The following is a 26,244-nucleotide window of genomic DNA, read 5'->3' as shown; positions in this document are numbered from 1 at the left end:
CTGCCAAGAGGGCATGTTACACCCCATTTATATGTAAAAACATTTTTAACAGTTTTTTTAAAATTTTGATTTACATAGTCTATCCTTCCCTCCCTCCATTAAAAATTCAAACAATTCAATATATGTTACACATGAATAATTATGCAAAATATCTCCATAATAGTCATGTTGTCAAAGAAAACATAGACAAAAATAAATAACTCTCAAGAAAAATAAACAAAACAAAACAGTGTACTTCAATTCAGATACACTCAGTTCTTTCTCTGGATATGGATAGAATTTTTCATAAGTCCTTCATAGATGTCTTGGATATTTGCATTGCCTAGCACAGTTATGTCATTCACAGCTGATCATCTTTACAACACTATTGTGTGTGATATTTCAAATGAGACTCTTGTCTGATCCTTCCAACCTTGCAACTCCCTCCTCTGCCCCCATGGTGTCCAGTTTGTATTGTTGTACCTGTTTTACAAGTGATGAAACCAAAGGTTAGAAAGGTTAAGCAACTTGTCCATGGTTACAGAGCTGCTAAATGTCAAAGGCAGGATGGATTCAGATTTATTCTAAGTCCTATGATCTTTGCACTACATTTATCTCCTCTAGGGCAGGGACAGGTGCTTTTTGTTTTTGTTTCTTCAATTCTCTGTCTCTCTCTCTCTGTCTCTCTTCTGTCTGTCTCTCTATTTCTCACACACACATGAATATTTAACAAACATATATTGAATTATGACATCCTTGAGAAAAGTAGATTCAAATTTGGACTCTGAAACCAGCTAGCTCCATGGCTCTGGACAGGTCACCTAATGTTTGTGAAGTTCACTTTCCTTATATAAAATGAGAGTAGTAATTTTTGCATTCTCTACTTCACAATGTTGTTTTTAGAAAGTGATAAGGTAATAAGATATAGTAAAACCCCCGAGAGTCCATGCACTGTACTAAGTTGTGAGAATACAAATCTAAAAACAAAGATCTTTTAAGAGCATCTTTTGTAATGGGGAGGGAGAGACACAAGCCACAGAAGAGAGTTGCAATCAGGGAAGACTTCTGTGACCCAGAAATTCGCTGAGATCATGAGTGGGGCTGCAGAGAAGAAGCTGGATGTGTTTCATATCTTAACAAGGGGAGAGAGCAATGGATCGCCCAGAATCCAAGGGTTCAAATAAAAGGTCCTGAAATTACAATAATTATCCAATATCCTTAGAAATATTTCTCAAAGTGTCTAAAAGCAATGTACAAATATACACAAATTCTAATAAATATTCCAAGTTTATTTCAAGTTTAAAGTAGTTATCATCAAGAAGGTTCCCTGATGTCTCATGATGTCTCTGGAAATTCTAAATACAATTTTGTATTCTAAGCTTATGAGATACACAGCTAAGTCAATCAATTGGGTGGAGCACCATTCACACACATTGCCTCCAGTTTGCAACACCATAACTTTGCTTTTCAGGCTTGTGTAAAAGGTAAGGTGGGATTAAACTCATGTGTCCCCAGTTGCATAAGTATCATTCCCCACAAAACTCTTCCCTCTGATCTCTTCCTCCCATCCCCATATCATGTTCCAAACATCAATTTTATGAAAGTGAACTCAGTATTCTCCTCTCATCCTTACAACAAAGCCAAGAGACCCCCAATTGAAATAATAAAAGCGACCCCATTTGGAGATCTACTTATATTTGTCATTGCCCATCAGTTTCAAAGTATTTCTTTTTGAAAATTCAATAGGCATAACTATAAAAACCCAATGAAAATGTATTTAATATTTAAAATTCAAAACACATATTAGTATAAAAGAATGAGACATAACTCCTCTTCTGAAGTAAAAATCACATAAATTACTTTAGGCTGTTCAAGCTTGGGAAAACATTTCTGCTCCTTTTATTACCCCTAGGCTAATCCTTGATGAGAGGGGCTTTTTGGTTTTAGCTGTATCTTTACTATGTCTGTCTCTCAGATATGCTTATTGAGCTGAATCCAAATGAACAAAAGGACGAGATAGCTGCTATCTCCAAGGAAAATCTGTTAAATGTGATGTGCTTGTAGATAAAATAATTTAATTAAATTAAGAAATTTTTAGAAGAAAAAATCCCCCCAAATTATAGATGGATGATAAATAGTAAAAAATATTTAGTAAGCAATATCTGTGTCAGACTTTGTGATAAATAATGAGAATACAAATACTACTTGCACACAAGAAGCTTATTTGTATAGAGGAAAATAACACATAAAAGAAAATTGAAGCTTTATGAAAGAAAGGGTATGGGGCAATGGACAAGCAACAAGTGAGGAGAAGGAAGGATGGGGAGACAGACAGAAACAGAGAGACAGAGATGGACAGAGAACAAGAGAGACAGAAACAGAGAGAGAGAGAGAGAGAGAAAGAGAGAGAGAGAGAGAGAGAGAGAGAGAGGGGGGGGGGGGAGAAAGGGGAGGGAAGTGAGAAGAGATGAGAAGACAGACAGAGACAGACGAGAGAAGGAGAACATGAGTGTGATTGAGGAAAAAATACTCATCATTTGTGGACCAGTGATCTTTAATACTTTCATAATATGTTCATCCTCCTTGCTGTTTCTCTTCTGTCAATGTTCACTTTGGGAAGGGAATAGGTGATCATCACCATCTAGCCCATGAGCTCATCAACAATAGTATCCCAAAGAAGTTCTCTACCTGATACCAATGGCAAACCTGGGCAAGCCTTAAATTTTCTCTATTGGTGAAACAGAGTATTTATTTTTTTTATTGAATATGCATTTGTATTCTTTAATGGTAGCTTTGTCTGCCTTGATCCTAATTTTTTATTATAATAAGCTTATTTCTTTTTAATACACATTGCAATCATGTTGGGAGAGAAAAAATCATAGCAAAAGAGCAAAACCATGGGAAAGATAAAACAAAACAGAAAAAAGAAGCGGATATAGTATCTGTTGATTTACATTCAGTCTCCTTAGTTCTTTTTCTGGATGCAGATGGTATCGTCTGTCCAAAATCTATTGGGATTGCTTTAGATCACTGAACCACTAAGTAGAAGCAAGCCTTTCATCATTGATCATCGTACATTCTTGCTGTTACTATATACAGTGTATTTCTGGTTCTGCTTGTTTCACTCAGCATCAGTTCATGTCAATCTTTTCAGACCTTTCTATAATCAGTTTGTTCATCATCTAAAAAAGCAGTAATATTCTATAACGTTCATGTACCACAACTTATTCAGCTTCTCCCCAATTTCCCAATTCCTATATTATATTCTTGCAAGTACATTTTAGATCTATACGTACTTATTTATGAGCAGTCTGGGAGGATCTAAGTACAGAAGATGAGTACAAATTGATGCTACCAACCTAATAAGTAATAATCATTATCTTTTTTTTGAGACCATTATCTTTGACTGGCATGTGCTGAGGGCAGAAGTGAGGTCCAGAGCTTACATCCACTGAAAATTCAAACACTGAAAAAATAGAAAAAATGCCTGGTCTCTGGATATTGAAAGTACATTAGAGATCAACAAAATAGAGAACAAGAAGAGACCTCAAAGGCTGTTGAGTTCAACAATTCATTTTACATATGAAAAAATTGAGGTACAAATCAAGCAACCTTACCAAAATCAGGTGAGTATTTATTAGATGCATCAAAGGCTGGATTTGAACTCAGATCCTCTGATTTACAAGTCTGTACTCTTTTCATTGTACTATGACAAGTATGTGAGACACTGGTTAAGTGTGCTGGCATTTTTCCTGGTATCAAAGTTACAATGAACCAGGCTATTTAAAGAGAGAAATCCATACAAAGCATTGTTATGTTTCTAATAGCTCTTGCCATTGTATAATCACAGAACATTCAGCTGAAAAGTTAGAGAGAGCAAGGAAGTAGTATATGTGTGCTATGGTTGTTTTGGTCTCAGATCCTTTGCCATGGATGTTTAAATGGTATTTCAGTCCTTGCAGGAGGAGGTAATCATCCATCGGTGTTTACATCCCCCCAGCTCCATCATCTATTTTCTGGCACGCTTTTGCAGAGTCTAAGCATAATTCATGCCATTTGGTATCATCTAGGATGGCCCCATGGCCTTGGACTTTAGTCATAAAAGACTTCTCAGTCTCACATGTTCTCTTTATGGCACCTTATTAGCACAACATATATGTTTAAATTCACTTTTCCCAGAGACCTTGTGTGTATACTTACATATAACATATGAATACATCTACAAATATGTATAATATACTTACATATGTATATATATATATATATATGTATGTATGCATGAATGCATAATACATGTACACATATGACCAGGGCAGGGGGGAGGAGCATACCCCTTTGCTTTGAGAGGGACTTTTTGCAGCAATGTTCTTGTTACACAATTCCAGTGTCGTTAAAAACTAAGTGTTCTGTTGATTGACCGACATTAAGGAGTACATCAGATTGGGACTTATGATCAATAAGTAAAAGAATATTCTGTCAACTTCTCAAAATGACTGAGATTATGAGAACAGGAATTGTGAGGATAGATTGTGAGGAAAGGAAAGTGGGAATGGGAATGGGGAAGAGGCTAAAGGAGACTTCTATTCTTTTACCTCCTTGGTTCTTCCCTCTTAAGCTACCTTGTATAACCTTATATATACCTACTTTGTCTTTATTCTCTTTGTTTATGTGCCCTCGCTCTCTCTCTCTCCCTCTCTCTCCTCTTTCTCTTGCTTTTTCCCTCCCTCCCTTTCCCCCTCTCTCTCTCTCACTTTCTTGCTTTTTCCCTCTCTCTCTCCTTCTCCTGCCTTTCTTTCTGTTTCTCTCTCTCTTCCTCTTCCCCTCCTCCTCCTTCCCCTATTCTCTCTCTCCTTTTTCTATTACCACACATACATTCACATACATATATCACATGCACCAATATAAGCATGCATAGACACACACACCATGGCCTTGTTTCCTCCTGTTCAAATATAAGCTCTTGGCAAGAAGCGCCAGTTTCATTTATTGCATTTGTATTCCCTGCGTCTGGCACAAGCTTAATAACTGCTTGCAGATTAATTGTGGTATTGAAGAAGATCGCACGTGTCGGGGGATCGGGAGAAACGGGCTTGTTGCCTGACTGCTACTTCCCTGCTGTGTGATCATGAGCCCCCCTCTAGGGTTCGTTTTTCTCATTTGTGCTGTTATCTCTCAGGGCTATTGTAAGAAAATGGATATGTGACTTCTAGAAAGATATACACGTGAGCTGTTATTATTCTCATGACCACCAACTGTTATTTTGGCCACAGCAACATATGAAGTCTGTCTATTAAAATAGAAAGGGATCGAGACCTTTGCTAGCAGAGGGAGGATTCACACTGAGGAAGAGAAGGATATTGTGAATATTGCTATTTTGTTATTGCCTTAAAGATCTGGAATCCACATCTTTGGAGCTATAGAATTGGGAGTTGGGAAAATCTCACTGGGCAATGTAGTTCACATACTCTGTCTGACAAAGGGTTGTCCTCATTGTCCCATTCCCAGACATCCAGGAAGGATGGCTATTGCTCCTCAAGGCAGCCTATTCCACTTTGGAACAACTCAAGTTTCTAGGGAGTTTTTCCTGATATTGATCCCAAAGAAGCCACTTTGCAACATCCACCCATGAATTGTGATTTTGCTTCCTGGGGCTAAACGATAAAGTACAGCCCTTCTCCACATTGCAGCCCTTCAAATAACACTTATCGTTTCTGTAACTTTAAGGCTGGCCAAGAACTTTATATATGCTACACCATTTGATCCTCACAACAATCCTAGGAGGTAGATGCTATTATAATTATCTTCATTTTATAGATGAGGAAGCAATTTGACAGAAATTAAATGACTTGCCCAGAGTCACACAGCTAGTAAAAGTCTGAGGTAGGATGTCTTTCTTTGTCTGGAACTGAAAGCTTCTCCTCTGCATTGGGAGTCAAGGGGCCCTGGGTTGGGATGCCAGTGTGGCCCCTTGAAGAGTGTGTGACTACACTTCCTTTTTTCTATCCCTCAGTTATATCCATTCTAAAGTTAGGATGTTAGATGGGGAGATCTCTGAGGACTCTTTCCTCTGTGGTTCCTACCAGTCAACTAACAAACATTTATCAAGCACCTCCTAAGTACCAGGTGATGTTTGAGGTAATGGGGATAGAAAAACAAAAAGAAACAGTCCTTGTTCTCAAGAAGCTTAAATTAAAATGGGAATAGCAGGCACAAATGATGAATTAACTAGATATAAAAGGACCTATTAGGGGTCCTTGATGGAGCAGGTCTAAGCTTCAGGGTCCACCCAGGCAGAAGGTGACACTGAACTGAGGCTTGCAAGAGTCTTATAATCCTTTAGAAAAAAAAATACTCAGTTAATAGTCAAGAGCATCTGTGGACTGCCGTCCTGAATCCTTCAACAGCTTTCATCTTATTGGGTTGGTCCTTATTTGCACTATCTCACTAAGCATTCACCCATAAGACTGCTCCTTCCCCATTGAGTGTGCAGAGTCCTGTAAATTTTAGGAGGTATCAATTACAAATGGAATGAAAGCCTGAGTATTCAAAAGTCTTATTTCTATCAGAAGTAGGTCACCTTTAAACAGATGAAAGGATAAATGCTGCTTTTTTAAATATAGTAATGAGGTTATATGGAGATTTGACCAAAAAAATCTGTAAAAATATTGATAAAAGGCCCTAGTCTCCAAGCTTGGATTGTACACTCCTATCAGTCAAAATAAAATGTGAGTATATATCCTCCAATGTAGATATTTACTTATTTGTACATTAGAAAAGTAAACACTAATCTACTAATAATTCCATACATTATATTCTGAAACTTAAAACAAACATAGAAATTTAAAAAGACCAAGCCAAAGGTAAAATTATACTTTACTCTAGAGTCAGTAGGGAGCCATCTTTGTTTCTTAAGTAGGGTCCAACAGGGTTTTGTGACTTTGGATGTTATTTAACCTCTAGTTGTTTCAGCTTTTTCATCCATAAAATGGAAGTACAACACTTATTTTTGAAGGTCGTGAGGATAAAATGAGATTATATTGGTAAAGGGCATTGAAAATGTCAAATAAGTATATAAGTGCAAGTTATGATTAATTCTTAGTTGCAAACTAGTTAATTACTAATTATTATTCCTCTTCTACCTGACTTTTCACTCTTATAGGGAGTTCTCAGTGAAGGAACTCCTTTTGTCAAGGCTGCTCAGTACCTGATCTTCATTGAGGCCTCTTGAAGGAATACTTGGGATTGGATGGGGAAAGGCCCTTCCCTGGGCTCCCATGGCCAAGGAGTGTCAGAGTTGAGGCTTGAACCTCAGTCTCTTTTTTTCTACAGTGCTCTCCCACTCTCTTGGGCTCTTTTTCATATAGAAATGGTCATAACAAATTACTTATGCACAACTTCATGATTATAAACCTTTTCACCAAGTATTTTGTTTCCTCCTTCCAACAGTCCTGTGACCATGTAGAGTTTTCTAAGAGGCACTGTACTATGGCAGAAAGCAGTCTTGAGTCATAAGGTCATACAGGATCATTGCTTTAAGAGCTGGAAGGGACTTAGTGTTGGTCATCTGACCTCTTATTCTACAAATAAAGATAATGAGCCCAGAGAAGAAAATTGTTTTGCTCAAAATCACCTAAATTATTGGGAGCAGAATCAGATTTTTTTAAAAGTCTGGTTTTAAAAAAGTCAGGTTAAAAAATGTTTATTATTTGATGAATTTGATACTGCACAGGCCACCTAAAACTTCAAATATTTCAAACTAGAATATTTCCTATTGAGGTATCTTGAAATATTCATGTGCCTTCAAGAAATGATTGCAAATCTGAAAATTAAATTGGGTCAGAGATGTTAAAATATATGCCAGACATCTCTTTTGGCTGCCTAAAGCATTCACTGTACAATTTTATACAGAATATAAAACAGAGAAAATAATCAGACTATAACTGTGAAATAACATCCAGGTTGGGAGCTCCCCCCTCCAACCCTGCCCTCCTTCTCCACCAGATATATTCTTCATCAAATCAGCCAATTTTACAAAGTATGATGTAAAGGAAAGCTGCAAAAATTGAGGCAAGATATTTTCAAATGGGGAGAGTTTCTCAATCTCAATTCTGTGAAGTATTAGATAGGAAGAAAAAGTGCAATTAGATTGCCAGCTCCCTAATGCCTTGGAGTCTGAAGAGCTTCATGATTTAGTCTAACCTCTGCATGCAGTAAAAACTCAATAAATGTCTGTTGAAATGAATTTCTTAGATTATAAGTGTATTTATACTGGTTTGTATTTAAAAAGTGAAGCTTATATACTTGCCCTGATGGTTTTTAATTTAATATTTTATTTTTCCCCAACTACAGTTATAATTTTAACATATTCTTTTTTCAATTTTTTTTTTTCAAATTTTGAGTACTAATTTTTTCCCCTTTCTTCCTCCCCTCTCATTGAGAAGGCAAGTAGTTTGATAGAGGTCATTAAACACATTTTCACATTAGTCATGTAAAAGAAAATACAGGCAACAATTCCAAGAAAAAGAAAGAAAGAAAAAAGTATGCTTTTATCTGTATTCAGACTGCATCCAACTCCTTCAGTTCTTTTTCTGGAGATGCATGGGATCTTTCAGAAGTCCTTCAGAATTGTCTTGGATCATTGAACTGCTTAGAATGACTGTTATTCACAGTTACAATATTGCCTTTACTGTCCGTGTCATCAAGAAACTTCCTATTCTATAGAGGAATACCTTTTAAGGACCAATGGAGTTCCTGGGGGGGGCAAATTTTAATTGGACATTTGGAAACCCTGCATCACAAGGGTATCCCTAAATGCAATGGGCTTCTTTGATTGATGGGCTAGCTGGCCTCTCAGTTTTTTTTTTTTTCGGGATAAATATCTGCTATTTCTTCCTACCTGACTCCCCCCCCCAAATCAAAAAATATCATAGGATCCTAAATATAGAACTGGAAGGGAATTTAGTGATAGTATAGGTCACTTCCCTAGTATGTAAGTGAAAAAAAAATTGAGGCTCAGATAGAGTTTTGCCAATTATCACAAAGTTAGAGATGAAATTCCTGACTCCAGAACTAACTTGAACTCTTTTTATTTTGAATATGTTTTATACTTACTTTTACACATATGTATGGATTAGTTTCCTTAAAAAAACACAAGTTTGTTGTGGGTTAAGGACTCTGATTTTTCTATTAGTATCACCAGTACTTAGCACAACATCTGCCATGTTTAGTTGAATGATAAACTGGCTGTTTAAAAATCTGCAATTGTTTTTGTTGTCAAGGTTTCTTATATTTTCTCTTTCCTTTTTTGTTTTGTTTTTGTTTTTGTTTTTGTTTTGCTAATAAACTAAATAGAAAGGAAATGGAAGAGGTTCTTGGGAATTTTTTTCTGGGAGCAGTCAACTTCTTCAGTGTCTTCCATATTTGTTTTATACAGCCAGACAACATGAATGTCTTGAACAAAATACCTTGACTATTCTTTTATTTTATTTTATATTCATTTCAATGTCATTTACATGAAAGCAATTGTGTTGTTCTTTTCCTCCTTACTTGTGTGACAATTATTTATTAAAACATAATTCACCATACAGATTCTAGTCCTGGTTATTTCATTATTTGTCTTATTCTGGGAAAAACATTCCTCTTACAAAGTCCTGATTTACTAATATGTAAAATTAAAATAGGTAATTTCAATAGTGCGATCTAACTCCATAGTTCTAAGACAGGAGAATATTCCATGTCTGCATTCATATCCTATGAGTTAAAACATCTAGCCTCTAAGGTCTTTTTTAACTCTGGAGTTCCATAACTCTGTGACTGAAAGGACCTTTGAACTTTACCCATCTCCCTCTTTCCTTCAAGAGTTATCACAAAGAAGTATGTTGTAAGGAAAACAGTGAATATTCCCTCAAAACGTCATTGGTCTTTTGGGTTTTGATCACCTTCATTTCTATTTAGGAAGCCACATAAAAGATAAAAAATAAATGTGAAAAACAACTCAGGGGCAGCTAGTTGGTATAAGTGGATAGAGAAATCAGGAAGACCTGAGTTCAAATCTGACCTCAGACACTTACCACTTCCTGGCTGTGTGACCTTCAGCAAGTCACTTAACCCCAATTGCCTCAGGGGAAAAAACCTCAACAATTATTATATGAACATATTAATTTTTCCTAAAAGTATATGCAGTGCTCCATACCCAGACTTAGTCATAAAAGCAGGGGAGGTGAATTTCCGCCTTTCCTACTTTGTCCATTACAATCATACAACAATCAGTTACCTATTTTCATTGATTGTATTTACATTGTGCATATATTCCTAAATCTACTTTCTTTACCCTGCATCAGTTCATATATCTCCTCATGCTTTTAAGAATTGTGTGTACTCATCTTTTCTTCTAAGAAACATTTATGTACAATTATCTAGGCTTTCCCTCAAATGATGGGCATTCTTTGTTTCCAGTTCATTGAGATGACAAAAAGTTTCCATTATGATTTTTGGAGTTGTTATTATTGAATATGAATCTTGCATTCTGTCTTTTATCTCCTTGGGCTAATATGCCTAGCAGCAGCTGGATCTCTGAGTCAAAGAGCATGACATGTAGATACTTTCTTAGTATATTTGCCAGTTGCTTTTCAGAATGGGCAAATTCACATTTGCCCCAACAGTGGATTCATGTACTTATTTTTCTGCAACCCCTTTAAAACCCATAATTGCATTTTTGTGAATTTGCTGAATCTGAAGAGAAACCTCTGCATTATTTTGATTTCTATAGATGTGATTTGTACTGTTAGTTGAATCATTATTTTACATAATTATTAATAGCAGGCAATATTTGAGAATCTCTGTTAATAGATTTTGATCAGATTAATGGGGGGGGAAGGCTATTGGTCTTAGATATTTGTGTTAATTCTCAGTGTATGTTAAAAAGCTATGTCTTTTTGCAAAGCAATCACATTTGTTATAAAATGTGTGATGAGCAGTTAGGCAACTCTGTCTTTGCAAATGACTGTATCTGGCACTTCTTATTCTAATCAGACAGCAGGAATACAGAGCAAAATCTCGGATTTTAAAGCACTCTCAGTATCCTTCCAAGGAGGTTTTGGATTGATTTCAACAGAGTGAACACACAATAACACCACATGATTTACATTTTCTAATGAAAATGTATTTTTTAATTATCCAAATTTCAGTCATAAAAAGAAAATAGTGTGCCTTCAAAGGAGTTAGCACAGGGAAGGCTGATTGCAAAGAGTGAAAATGGTCTGCAAATTATCATCTAACTGAAGGTTATTAAGTCCTTTAATTTTCTCTGCTTTTAAATGGTGCATAGCTTCTTCTTGTGGCAATGGAAGCAGACACAAAGGATCCCTAGAGCTTGGAGCATCTGGAGTTGGCTGGTGAGAGAGCCAATTCATGACTCAGAGATTGGCAACTAAAGCATTAGTCGGGAATTTTCTAAGGATGGGAGAATGGAGTAAATGAGGCAACAACACCTACATTCCCCCCCCCCCCCCGCCCCGAGTCCAAACTGTTTACAGATTCACAGGTTTGATTTTCTCTGAATTTATGCATTCACAAATATTGCCTACCTTCTGCAGGGTAAATAAAGAACTATCTGAAGTTCAGTCCAAAGGAAAGAGCACTGGAGTCAGAAAACTCATGATCAAATCCTAGTTGCTTACTACCTACGTGATCTTGGAAAAGTCACTTAACATCCACATACCTCAGTTTCCTCCTCTGTAAAATAAAGTTGGGCTGGATGTCCTCTAAAGACCCTTAAGCAGTACAGCTATCATCCTATAAATGATCTTCATCTATACAATGAGAAGGTTGAATCAATGCAAGGCCCCTTTAGATCTAAATCTAAGATTGTAAGCTGCTTTAATATAAAAGTAATTTGAAAAGAAATTGAAATAGGTTCAGAAATAATGGATCTTAAAACATGGAAAGATAGATTACTCTCAGCTAAGGGAATTAGGATGGTTTTTGAAGAGATGGCAGTGGAGTGGGCTTTGAAGGATAGTTAGGATTTTAAGAGATAGAGGTAGTGTAGCATGAGAAGGAAGGCATTCAAGACATAGAGACCAATGTTAAGTAAAGGCTTGGTGATGCTTCCTCTTTTGCTGCTCCTGCTGTTAAAACAGATGGCATTTTCCTGGTCCTTTAGTTTTTCATTGTTCTTTCCTTATGTTATCTCATGCTTTCTTTTGTTTTTGGTACAACAAACACTCTGGATTAGTTAGAGTATCTGGTTTAATAATGGGTAATAAGATGATGTTGGAAAGGACAGACAGTGGACCAAGCAAAATGAAAGGGAAAGAAAAAGGTTAGACTTGTTTTAATATAATTAAGAAAGCTAATCTAGCAGAAGGAGGAACGATGTTGTAGAGAGAGAAGACTCTTGGGTAAGAAAATGAATATGGATTGCTACATCTCTTCTCATATGATTTAAAACTTGGAAGAACTTTGGAAATCATCTAGCAGTTAAACTCTCACATTTTACAGAGAAGTAAACTGAGATTTCAAGATGAAAAGTGATTTTCTCAAAGGCTTACAGGTTGTTTAAAAAAAATGTTTATCCAGGTCCTTTTACTCCAAATTTAGTCATTTTCTATTCTGACAAACTGCCTTAACAAATATCCCATGGTTGTTCCATGTTTAACTCCACTTATGATTTGTACATTTATAAGGATAATGATTGGGCAGTATAACAAGAATTTTTAATTGTGTAAATCCAATTCTTTTCCCACCAGACTGTACCCTCAGTGTTAGAACCAGTGAATTTGTCACTGACCATGGTACTGAATTCAAAGACCCAATACTCTCCACCTTTTCAAAAAATACATGTGTCATGGATGAACAACAACAACAATCCCATAATCATGCTGATATATCCCAATTCAAATCTGAGAAAGAATAATTTCATCTTAATAAAACATCAAGAATTGATGATTTTATTATTGTTGTCGATATCCAAATAGAAAGATATTTACCAGTATTCCTGCTGTAAAGTCTAATGATTGGCCCCTATGTCCTTGTTCTGACTTGGGTGGGCTCAGTTCTTGGTCAAGGCTGTGGATGCTTCTCTAAAGTAAATATGTCCAACTTTCTGTATTTTTATTTTTTTTTAATTAATTTTTTCTGAGGCAGTTGGGCTTAAGTGAGTTGAGTTGCCCAGGGTCACACAGCTAGGAAGTGTTAAGTGTCGGAGGCCAGATTTAAACTCAGGTCCTCCTGATTTCAGACTTGGTGCTCTATGTGCCACCTAGATGCCCCCCTATATTTTCAAAAAAGGTCTTGTATAAGTCTCTGATTATATTAGCATATATGCGTATGATTAAGGACTGGATCAAACTGGGACCTGGACTACTTAAAGGACTGACTTGATGGTGGTCTATTTGTACTACCTGGTTTAAAATATTCTGAGGAAGAAAATTATGGGAGAGGCATCAGCTGTATGTAATCAATCATTAGATCTGATTCTTCGATATTCCTACCTCATTCCCAATGCTCTCAGAGTCCAGGGAGGCAAATCAATTTAAGTCACAGGAGAGAGATCCACAAACATTCATCTTCCTGCAAAAAACATTTCCTGTGTTGTTTGATTTGATGGAGGAATGTAGACTAACCTTTTTCTTTTTTCTTTTTCTTAGACTAACCCATTTTCATAGCTGCAAACATTTATTTAGAACTATATATCACAGTATTTATTTTAAACCAAGATAATACAATTCTCTAACTTCAATTCAAATCCAATTCAAGGGAGCCTCAATTATTCCCTCTTGAGACTCTGGTTCCAAATATGTGGTCAAAGCAGGAAAACTTTAAGTACTTGGATTATATTTGACCATATTCTGGTTTTGGTCTAGGCAGAAATGAAATTCTAGAGTCAATGAGAACATGGTTCTTGAATAGAAGCTGAGATCACAGAGGTCATATGGTTTTGAAGATGAGGGATGCTCTCTCGACAATTGTCACCCATAAGCATAGATCTAAGATTTGGGGGCTGAAATAAAGGGTTAATTTGGGTCATACTCAACACAAGGAGATCCTTGATCTCATCATGAAAGGTACCAATCCATTTCTTCTCTAAATCCTCTAAAATTCTTCTTCAAGTGCTCATATTACACTTAAAACATCTCCTTATTTGATCTATTTGGCAATTTTCTCAAATTATCCAACTCCATAGATGTCCAAACTTTACAATTACTAGCATGTGTCTTTATTATGAGAGGCAGCGTAATAGTGGTCAGCTTTGGCAATAGAGAGAACTGATTTCAAAATCTTGCTGTTATTTCACACTATGTGACCATAGCAATTCCACGGGCACATGATCAATTTATTGAAAGTGTCATAACCCTGATCAGCCTCCTAAATTAATAATGAGAGTTGCTAACATGCTTTGACAGAGGAATCGCCATACTGGATTTTCCCTAGATAATGAAATCACAGATCTGAACAGGAAGAAAATAACAAGCATTATATTTACTTGAGTATGTGTCCTATCCCACATGGTTAAAGATCCATGAGGTCAAGGAACACGGTTTATCTGAACAGTGAATTTCATCCAGCTCTCAGTGCAGTAGTCTGAACACGGCAAATGCTTAATCAGTGTTGAACTAAATTGAATGGAAAGCTATTTAGAAAAAGATTGATGACTTGATTTTTTATCATGATTCCAGGATCTCTTGCTACCAGAATTCTCCAAGCATTTATCAGAAGAATGACTGAAGAAACAGAGAGATAAGGGATATTCAATGACATACATCTCGCGGATCTTGTGACAGTTCCCGTAGATGTGGGCTATGGCTTAAGATCTGTCAGTTTGAAGTAAAGATTATGGCATTGTACTCTCCTCAGAGTTATTGTTATTGTCTATGACTTAACTTCCTGCTTCACAGTTCAATTTCTATGTCTTCCTGAATGTAATAACAAATGATGATGAAGGGGAGAAGGAAGAAGACGTCATTGATGACCAAGATAAGGCTGACAGCATATTTTTGCTTCAACTATATTACAAATTCCCAATCATCCAAATCAAAATCTTTTCTTTCCACTCTCTGAGCTAAATGTCATTTTGGTTTTCTGAATCTATGTGGAATATTATAAAGTCCCCTTACTATTTCATGCTTTTGATACTTTCATTGACTTTTTGATGGTTTGAAGAAAGTGGCTACAATTCACCCAGTGCATATCTCAGCAGATTGGAAGGAGACTCATTAAAGGGACCATTGCCACTCTGATTTAGATTGACTGTTTATATTTAATAGTCTAAGTTTACTAGATGTGATGGAACTTTGAAAAGGCATTTAGTTAATTGCATTTTAGCACTAATCAGAGCCCACTCCTTATTTCTAGTGCTAGTGTTTAATTGGAGCCCAAAGAAGTAGAGAAAGGGAAATTTCTCTTTTCACTAGCCAAGTGCAAACCAAAAGCAATAGAAACATTGTTTGATCATGGTCTGCTTCAGTCCTTCCTCTGCTCTCTTGGAATTAGTTTCATTATCGCAGCTCATTTAATGAAACTATGTCATTTGGGGCCAGATGGTATCATTAGCAGAATTTGGAGAGTGCTAATCAAGTTGAGTTCAAACCAGGTTGGAAAAAAACAGAATCACAAGCCTTAGTAGATATCACCTCACAACCTAGTACTTCATGCTTGAAGTGTTGCTAAAGCTGGCCAGGGTGGTGAAATCCAGAGGAGAGAGAGTAGGTCTCAAATCCAAAGGGATCTGCTGAAAGCACATACGTGTCAATAACAAGTCAAAGTGAAGGAGAATTTGCACTTTTAGAGAGTTGTCATAATTTGTAAATGTTCACAGAGCATGGGTCAGGGATGTGACTTGAACCCAGCTCTTCTTATCCCTGAGTTCATCTCCTATCTTAGCCAACATTTCTCCTTATAATTATATTTATACATTATATTTGTAAAATCAGAATAGACATTTTTTCTCCCCCATTTTAAAAAGAAGGAAGCAGACTAAGGTTAAATCGACCAATATGATTTTATTAAGCATCTACTGTGTGCAAAATACCATGTGAGACATCAGGGAGAAAAATGCAATAGTGATACAGTTTTGACCCCCATTGAGTGAGAGATGTTTTCATGATTCTAATCGTTTGAACCTGCTCTCTGACCAGGTTTTAAAGATAAGGGTCAGAAAAAGATTGATATGATGATGCAATTTAAAATTAGATATGGAAGATATCATTATTGTTTCTTTAAATAATGATATTTTGCCTTAACCTGTAGTTTTTCAATTAAATTAAATTCAATGAACATTTATGAAGCACCTATTATGTGCCAATCATATCTCATCATTGGTGATAAAAGTCCTCTTTCAGAGGTAACTTTTCTGTAACTTAAAAGTCTTTGAAGAAATAGTCAAATGTTGTGTTAGACATTCTTTATGGGACATTGGGCAAGTCACTTATCCATGTTTACCTCAGTTTCTTATCTGTAAAATGATCTGCTGAAAGTAATGGCGAACTACTCCAGTATCTCTACCAAGAAAACTCCAAATAAAGTCACAAAGAGTTGAACACAACTAAAATAAACTACTGACCAATAACAAAAGACATCTGTAAAAAAATCACCTACCCGAAAGATTAAGTATAATCTTTCAGGGGAAATTGGTTATTCAATGAAACAGAGAATTTTCAAGCATTCTTGATGAAGAAAATGAGAGTTGAGAAGAAAATTTGACTTTCAAATATTTAGGAGAAGCATAAAAAGGTAAATCAGTAAAGGAAAATCATAAGGGACTTTAATTTGTTTACATTCCTACATGGGAGGATGATCCTTGTAACTCATAAGAACTTTTGCATTATTAGGGTGGTTAGGGAACAGGTACGAGTTGGCATTGAAGGGATAATATTTTTACAAAACAAAATTAAGAAGTATAAGAGGAATGTGCTGAGAGAAAAAAAGGAAAAGGTGGAATGGCATAAATTATCTGCCACAAGAGTCAAGAAAAAGTTTTTACAATGGCGGGAAAGAGAGGGTTAGGAGAAGTCAATGTACCTTACTCTCATTAGAACTGGCTCAAAGAGAAAATCACATATACACTCAATGTGTATGTAAAATATATTTCTCACCCTGTAGAAAAGTTGGAGGGGAAAGATATATGAGAAAGGGTAAGGATGATAGAAGAAAGGACATATTGGAGAGGGGATGATCAGAAGCAAGACACTTTTGAAAAGGGACAGGATGAAAGGAGAAAGAATAATGGGGGGAGAGGAGAGAAATACAGTTGGCAATAGTAATTGTGAAAAGAACTTTGAAGCAAGCTTCTCTGATGAAGACCTCATTTCTTAAACGTATAGGGGACTGAGTCAAAATCATAAAAATAAGAGCAATTCCCTAATTGATAAATGATCAAACATAGGAACAGTTTTCAGATGAAGAAATCAAAAACTATTTATAGCAATATAAAAATGATCTGACTTGCTATTGATTGGAGAAATAAAAATTAAAAAAATTCTGAGGTTCTCCCTCATAGCTTATTATTATTATTATTATTATTATTATTATTATTATATTGGCTAAAAAGACAAAAAAATGACAAATTTTGGAGGGCATGTGGGAAATTGGAAACATTAATTCAATGCTGGTGGAATTGTGAACTGATCCAATCATTCCCAGAGGAACCATACCTAAATGGCTATGAAACTGTGTTGGAAAATGAGTAGATGCCCATCAATTAGGCAATGGATGAATAAGTTATGCTGTATGAAAGTGATGAAATATTATTGTTCTATTAAAAACATGAGGAACAAGTTGATTTTAGAAAGGTATAGAAAGAATTACATGAACTGATGCTGAATGAAACAAGCAGAACCAAGTCATTATACATAGCAACAACAGGCTTGTACAATGATCAACTATGATAGCCATGGTTCTTCTCAGGGGTTTAGTGACAATCCCAATGAACTTTAGATGGTAAACACTCTCCATATCCAGAGCAAGAACTGAGCCTGAATGTAGATCAACACATTATTTTCACCTTTTCTTTTTTCCTTTTTGGTTTTTCCATTTTGTTCTGATTTTTTCCCTCCCAGCAGGATATGGAAATATGTAAAAATGCATAACAAAAAATACATGCATAACAAAAATGTGTTTACATGTATTTGGGGAAAATAAAAATAACAATAATAGAACATTGGTTTTGTTTAAAAGATTTCAGTTCAAATCCCACCTTTTCACCTTCCACCCTAACCTGATTCTTCTCAGTCTGTTCCTTTATCTACAAAATGAGGGTGTTGATTGCTTCAAAAGTTTCTTCCAGCTCTACATCTATGATCCTGAGTTGCAAAATGTGGTTCCCATACCACTATTTTGAAAGGCTTTCTTGTTAAAAAACAGAAAGAATATCAATTTATCTAAGCTGGGCCCTAAATATTTTACATATACATATATGCTAAACTTCATACTAATGTAAATATATATGTATAAGTGTATATTTAATATACCACAAATTGACCTTTTTGTTGAAATGGGAGAACAGTTCAACGGTGAAGTTGCTTTCATGAAGTTCTAATGGTGAAGCTTTTGTCCAGCTGTGTTCTAAAAATAAAAATTGACTTCCTACTGAGATTAAAGGGAACTTTCTAAAATTAGAACTGGAATTAATTCAAAACCAGAAAGTGCAGGTTTTGAAGAAAGGATCTCAGCACATTTGTTCTACAAAAATAGAATTCATTATTTTATCTGGTATTTTTTCAGAGGATTCTCAGAGAAATTCTAATGGGACAACCACATTAAAAAATATCAAGGTTATTAATCTAAATTTTTATTGTTCAATTTTGCAAATTTGAACAATTTTGCATTTTTCCATCATCCAAAGATCTCTAAAATAATGAATATTTTACTACTGTCCCAGTAATTAGTGCTGCTTACCTTCTTGTGGTAGGTTTATAAAATGGTAAAGCAGAGATGCACATGTCACTAAACATGATCTTGGCTGTTTTTAAAACCAATCTAATCATCACATTCTATAGCCATCAGGAACCAAATTTTGGTCCCAAGTCTTCTTAACTAAATGATTAAATAATAGCAACATAGGCACTTTAGGAAACCCATTAAGTCTATCTTACTACCTGGGCATATATTTTTTACTATTTTTCTATAAGACCTATGGTTTCTTTGGTATAATGAATTTTTAGTTAGAAAACTCTACCTATTGCTGCAGATTGGCAGGTGCTTCACAAATGCTAGACTTAGAAAATTGCTTGGGAAGCATTAAGAAGTCCAGTGACTTATTTTGGGTCTTGATGTCATAGAACTCAGGTCTCTCTGACTCTGAGGCTAAGTCTGTATGTAATATATGACATCTCTCTGAATTCTATTCAGTGCCCAAAAGAACAAAACATTAACAAAGTTCATTTTATGAAAAACAATACAAAGGACACTAAAATAAGAGGGAGATGTATTTTGAGAATGTCTGAGAAGTCTCTTTATTCATAACCTGTTCTTGGATATCAGCAAATGAGAGGCTTTATTTGAAAATAGATCCTGGTCAGAAACTCCTCAGCATTCATTCAAATACAACTTCTTTGTGCAAAGGCAACCCACCAATTTGGGAATCATTTGCTGTTTTTCAGATTGAAGGAATCGCTCCAAAGCTCCATAGTTTTTCTTTCTCTACTCCTTTACTCTCTCATCAGTCCATGTATTATCATAAGCTAAGTTAGGGGAGAACAATTGTTCAAACATATGCTTTATCTTCTCCATTAGACAAAAACTTTTTGAAGGTCATTCTTTTAGTTCCAGATCAACAAACATGCTTTGAACACTCCACACATCATGCATTTGCCACATTTTTGAGTATATGAATGAATTAATATGTAATGAAAATCTGCAATAACCTGTTTGAGGAGTAATATGGCAAATGGATAGAGAGCCAATCTTGGAGTCATGAAAACTTTTTTTTTCCATTCTTGCCTCTGACAGACATTGGCTGTGAAGACAACTTATTTAACCACCAGCAAATTCCAAAGACTTGAATTTGCAGAGATGTGGACTTGCCTTGGTAGAGGGAGATCCTCTCTGGAATCTACCTAGCTCAGTGAAATTAGTGGCCTATGATGATCCTAATGATGATGATAGTAATAATAACAATAACTAATTTAATACACTGCTCCTAATTTATATCACTAAGGATATCATTGCCTTAATGGACCTATCATCTCAAATCTCTTTTATGTGACCTAGGTATTGGAAAAAAATGATTTTATAATAAGGATTTTCTAATAATTTTTCTTCAATAGACCTATGATCATTCAATAAGCATTTATTGAGCACCTACTATGTAACAAGTATTGTCTTGGGTTTTGGATATAGACATTGATCTCAATAATGTGATATTCATCTAGTAAGGTAGAGTGCAACTCCTCTATATCTGTTCATCTTATGCAGTTCTTTCCCATGTCTTTCCAGATCTCTGCCAATCACATGTTTTTGGACGATATCCTTTATAACCCCTTTTCTACATAATTCTTTATTTACTACCTGTGACTGTCTTTTCATCTTCACCACATGTTTCTCCATTTCTCTCAGCTATGGCTCTATGGTGATTATGGCAGTCTATTCTTTGCATCAGTAGATAAATATTATCCTGGAGGTAATATGCCTGGAAATGGCATGATACAGATAGGAAATGGAACTGGCCCATTTATTAATATATCTCAGACAAATACCACAAATAAATATTGAGCTGGGCTCATAACTCATCAGAAGGAAGAGAATGGGATGGACTGTCTTGGGAAATGCCTCAGTTATTTTACTTTTTTCCAGTTTATTTTAATCTCTAGTCCATTTCCTTCATTTACAGATGAGGAAAGAGAATCAGAAAGAATAATAGACTGATAGATTTTGAATGAAAAAAGGACCCCTAAGACCATCCATTTAACCTTTCATTTAACAAATAAGAACTGAGGCTTAGGGAGAATTGGTTATTAGACTGAGATCACACATCTATAAACCTTAGAAAAGGTACTTTTAATCAGATTTTCAGAGCTCAGTTGGTGTTCCTTCCACTGTACCATTTCCCCTCGATGGCTAATGGTACCTACCTTCCAAATTACCTAGTTGACAAGCCAATACTTTTTTAGATACATAACATTCTCCCCTGCCCCTTTTAGATAAGCGCCTTTTAGAAAAGAAGCTATATCTGTCTTTGTATTCTATGTTTAGCCCAGAGTCTAGTACACAACAAGCACCTAAATACTGCTTGTTAGTTGATTTTCATAACTTTTAGAAGTAGGAAGGAACTTGTAGAGCATCAAAGATAACTCTTCTTTTGTCAGCTGAGAAAAATAGAGTCCAGAGTGCCTAAGGCCATAAAAGTTACAGTAGTGAGTCAGATTCAAATCTAGGAGGCTTTTTCTCCTGCACCCCAGTGTTTCATTTCTAATTTACATTTTGTGATAAAATATCTGTTTACAAAGCTTCCTCTCTCCCTTTTTTTCCTTTAAGAGAAAGCAGCTATGACTTATGGGTAGACTACTCAAACTGGTGTTTGAAAGAATTCTAGGAGTCATAAGAAAGCTTATAAGAAAGGAAGACTACTGTTTCTAGAACTTTATCAAATGAATGTTTTGTCTCTTCTTAATAAAGCCATTTCGTGATAATTAAACCATTCTCCACCTTGGACAGCTCATTGTTCAGAGCAGGTCTGCTTTCTTCCTTTATGGCTAATTTTAGTGCAAAGAGAACATTGCCAGCCAGGCTTGTGATTACAAAATTTCCGGGTTATGTGGGACTTCCAAAGTAGTGTATTATAACTTGCACTTAATTGAAAGTCTTTTTTAACAACACTCCTGATGAATGGACTTTCTTTTCCTTCTTGTAGATTTGCAGCGTATGTAACAGATCTAAATGTTTAGAAGGTTGTCGTGAAATCAAAGGGAGAAAATCCCGCTTTCTTGTTATTTCTACCTAGTCCTCATATTTCTTATTTCTTGGTGCTAATCATCATCGGTTTTCTACCAAAGTGTTAGTGGCAAGGAAAGGGGGGAAATGTAGTGAGTTCTTTCCATTCCAAATCATTCTTTGCTTCCTAACTTTAAGGACATTATTAGGCTAAGACTTGGTTACAAGGTCTGACTATTCACTGAATGGCTAGTCATTTGACTTCTTCATGGATAGTGATATTTGAGGCTTCCCATGAATGCTTCTCCTAATATGTTGGGATCAAAATTCCCATTATTATTCTTGCCTTTGTCTTAATATATCAAAGGCACTTTGCTATCCAGAGATAAGACTAAGAAGAGAGATATTAAAGCAGAGAAGCGAGGATTACTTTTAAAACTACTTAAAATTCCAAGGAAGTAATTGAATGCACGAAAATGCAATTTTATGATCTCCTATACCTGGAACACTTTCCTTCTTTAATTCTGCCTCATAAGTTTCCTTCAAAGCATAGGTCAGTACTATCTCTTCATGGCATCCTTCCATTCTCTATTCTACCTTAATATTTTCTGTTTCGTGAAACTAATTTTTATAGAACTTTGAATTTACCCATACATGTCTCTCATGATAGTTAAGTGGCTCAGTGGGTAAAGTACTAATCTTGGACTCAGGAAAATCCGAGTTAAAATCCAGCTTCAGATACACTCTGATCCTGGAGAAGTCATTGATTTTTTTTTTTTTTTTGCCTCATCATCTTCAATTGTAAAATGGAGATCATAATAGCACCTAACCCACAGGCTCAATAAGATAATATTTGTAAAACATTTCACACAGTTGCTGGTACATTGTAGGCATTTGATAAACATTTGTTTCCTTCGTTCCTTCCCTCCAAAAACCACAAACTCCTTAAAGGCTCCTTTTTTTCCTTTTTGCAGCCTAACCCAGACCGAATACTTGACAAATGTTTGTTGAATGAATGTTTGATCCTCTGCCAGAATATAAACTTATTAAGGGAATTTTTGTGTTTAGATTTCCAGGACCTATGGGAGCCAGAACATTGGGAAATAAATACTGAATGAATGAGTGAATGTTTTATTCCCCTGATAGAATATAAGCTCTTTGAGGACAGGGAAACTTTATTTTTGTCTTTATATCCCATGTACCAATCACAATGTCATGTGCATTGTAGGTACTTAAGAAATGTCTACTTAATTGAATACCTTTGTACATGTAAAATGAAGGAGTTGGACTGATTTTTTTTTAATTGTCTTCCAGACTTGCCAGGGCTGCTCCTAGAAGGTATTGGAAATTTATCTTAGTTCCTCCATTTTCCTCTGACTTTTAAACAATGTTTAGGAATCGCTGCTTAGAGGTTTACACCTTCCAGCTCTCATCTAGTACAAGTATCCCTTCTTTAAAACTCTGACACTCAACTTGAACTGATGTGAATATTGCCACTATGCAGATTAGTATATTCCACTTTTGGATAGCTCTCATATTAAAAAAGTACATCCTTACACGGGACTAGAATCTGCCTCCAATTAATTGGTTCCACACTTGCCTTTTGTAATTATACAAAAAATTCCATTTGTTGCCGTGTACAATGTGCTCTCTTGGTTCTGCTCACTTTACTTAGCAACAGTTTATGTAAGTCTTTCCGGGCTTTTCTGAAATCAGGCCAAGTGCATTTTATACATGAGAGAATTAAGTTTTAGGTAATGAGATTAGGCTTCAAATTTAGGTCTTCTTGATGCCCAAGCCAGCACCCTATTGTGGCAGTGCCATGTAGTTCTTAACTTCCAAAAGCTCAGATTCTACTGGGAGTATGCAACATGGGCATGGACCATTGCATTACAAAATTATGATACGATGAAAAGTAATCAGGTCGTTGGAGAGTTTCAAATAAAGCATTCTAGAACAGTTTGAAGGGTCTAATTTGGATCTGCCTCCTGAAGAGTGTTCAGCTTGCTTGGAGGCTACACCTTCCTCATGTGGAGACAACAGTGAATTTTCTACTTTCCAAATTGGAAAAGTAGTTAGAGATGTGACCTATTTACCACTATTAGTATACTTTGGTGGTTTGGGAAGACCTTGGAATCAGACTCTTTAGCATCTCCATGTGATAGAGTCACTTGAGTCAAACAAGGTCATATATTCTGATAATAACACCAATCCCACAAAATGATTGTCAGGGTTAAATAAGATGATTTTATAATGCTATGTAATCTCTTAAGGCTCACAATTGTGAGCTATTATTACATTGCAAATTTCTTGAGACAAGGTAGTTTCCCCTTATTTTTCTTTAGCCTGCTCCATCTCAGCTTTCTTGTTCTCCTTTGGACGATTCCATCTTGAGATTTGCTCTCCTGATTGCCGAGTCTCTGGCCCAGATTTCTTCAGGGTCCATGCTGTTAAATTTACTTCCATCTCAACTCAATTGCCAGAATCTATTTTAGCATCAGCTGATTTTCTCCTATGTGGAATGGGGGAGTTGTAGACAATAGCAGGAATAGGGGATCTGATGGTGCATATAAATTGTTAGCTTGGGAGATGCTGTTCCTTGGCAAGGACTGGTAAGTTATTTCATTTGACATAATTCATGAAATTCAGGGATCAAATGGACAAATCATTGTTAAATAAGGGAGGTCTGTAAAATATATGAACAAATGGTTTTTTAAAAAGGAAAAAAAAATCTATTAGCAACCATCTGGAAAATTTTTCAAAATTCATTAATAATAGAGAAATGCAAATTAAAACAACCCTGAGGCAAACTAATGCTTATCAGTTTAGCAAAGATGATTTTTAAAAATCAGTGCTGGAGTAATGGCAAGAAGACAGACAGGTTCATTTATTACTGAGAGAGTTATGAATGGATCTGATCATTCTGGAAAACAAATTATTTTAATTAAACAGAAAAGTTACTACATTGTTTTTATTATTTGCCCCAGAGCTCCCAGTACTGGGACTGTACCAGATGGAGGTTAAGGAGAGCAGAAAAAGACCCATATGCATGAAAATATTCAAAATGATTTGTGATAACAAAAAAACTAAAAGCAAAAAATGTGCTTGAAGATGGAAGAACTACACAAATTTGTAGATAAAAGCCATGGAGTGTTACTATATTGTAAGGAACAAAGGATAGAAAATTTCCGAGAATCACTAGAAGACTTGTCTGAAATAATGAAGAGGGAAGAAACCACACTCTGGAAACAAAATGCACAATAATTGCAACATTGTAAAGAAAGATACAAGTATTTCAACACAAAATACAAAAGTAACAAATGGACCCTTAGTCAAATGAAATAGTGTGATGAGCACTTGTATGGAACTCATGATGGATACTTTCAGCAATCACATATTTTCATGGTTTTTTATTCATCGAAAGGACAAATTCATGCCTTATTAAGAAAGATTTTTTAAAAAATCTAAATCTGGTTGATATATAAAGTTGCCATCATTGGGGCTTTAAGATCATACATATTGAGTTGGAAGGGACCTCAGTGGTCATGTGGTCCAATGAGAGTTCAGAAGAGAGACCTAGACACAATAAATGTTTAATATTTTTGTTGAATTCAATACAATTTGATGTAAGGTAATAATGATAGCCGATAGCATGGAAAATAAGCTTATTTTATTGAATTGCATGATTTTATTTAAAAGGAAAGTTTCATTCATAGAATCCATCTTCTTGTAAGTGGAACAGAAATAACCAACTTCCTTGTAGTGGAGCAATTTGCAGGAAAGCTAAACTTCTTAACCTAAGAGATAACACATTTCCACTAATTGTCCAAGCACAGCCAGGGGTGTTGAGATAACAGGTTTCCTTCAATTAAAAGTGATTTATAGGTAAACTGAACTCTTAAACTGAAGATAGCAAGTTTCTTTTAATTTAAGGGAAACAACTTTTAAACTTAACTTAAAGAGGAAGACTCAACTTTTGAACCTGTGAATTTCTGAACTGAACTTACCCAAAGAAATGTTATCTTAGGTAGCTATACAAAATGGTGGTGGTGACATAAAATTGAGTCAATTTCAAAATAGAATCAGAATCTATTTGGTTTTCTCCATTCCCTTTTTTGATAGATGGTAGATGTATCTCCCACAGATCACTTATCTATAAGTTAGTTCAATAAGATTTTCGACCAGGCTTTAACACAGCAATTGAGTCTAAAAACAAAGAAGACAGAGGATAAAAAGGACCCATTTCCCAATGATAGATATCAAGCCATTTCCTTATACCTCTTATCACTTGTTGAATTTTATGAATGCTGGTAACAAGTTCTACTAATTGGTCAATAGAAAAACAATAAGTTGATTAATTATAGCCCAAGTCATAGCAAGAAAATCTAAAACCATGGA

This window comes from Sminthopsis crassicaudata, chromosome 4, assembly GCF_048593235.1.
Source record: "Sminthopsis crassicaudata isolate SCR6 chromosome 4, ASM4859323v1, whole genome shotgun sequence".
NCBI classification, from domain to species: domain Eukaryota; kingdom Metazoa; phylum Chordata; class Mammalia; order Dasyuromorphia; family Dasyuridae; genus Sminthopsis; species Sminthopsis crassicaudata.
This window is presented reverse-complemented; position numbering follows the sequence as displayed.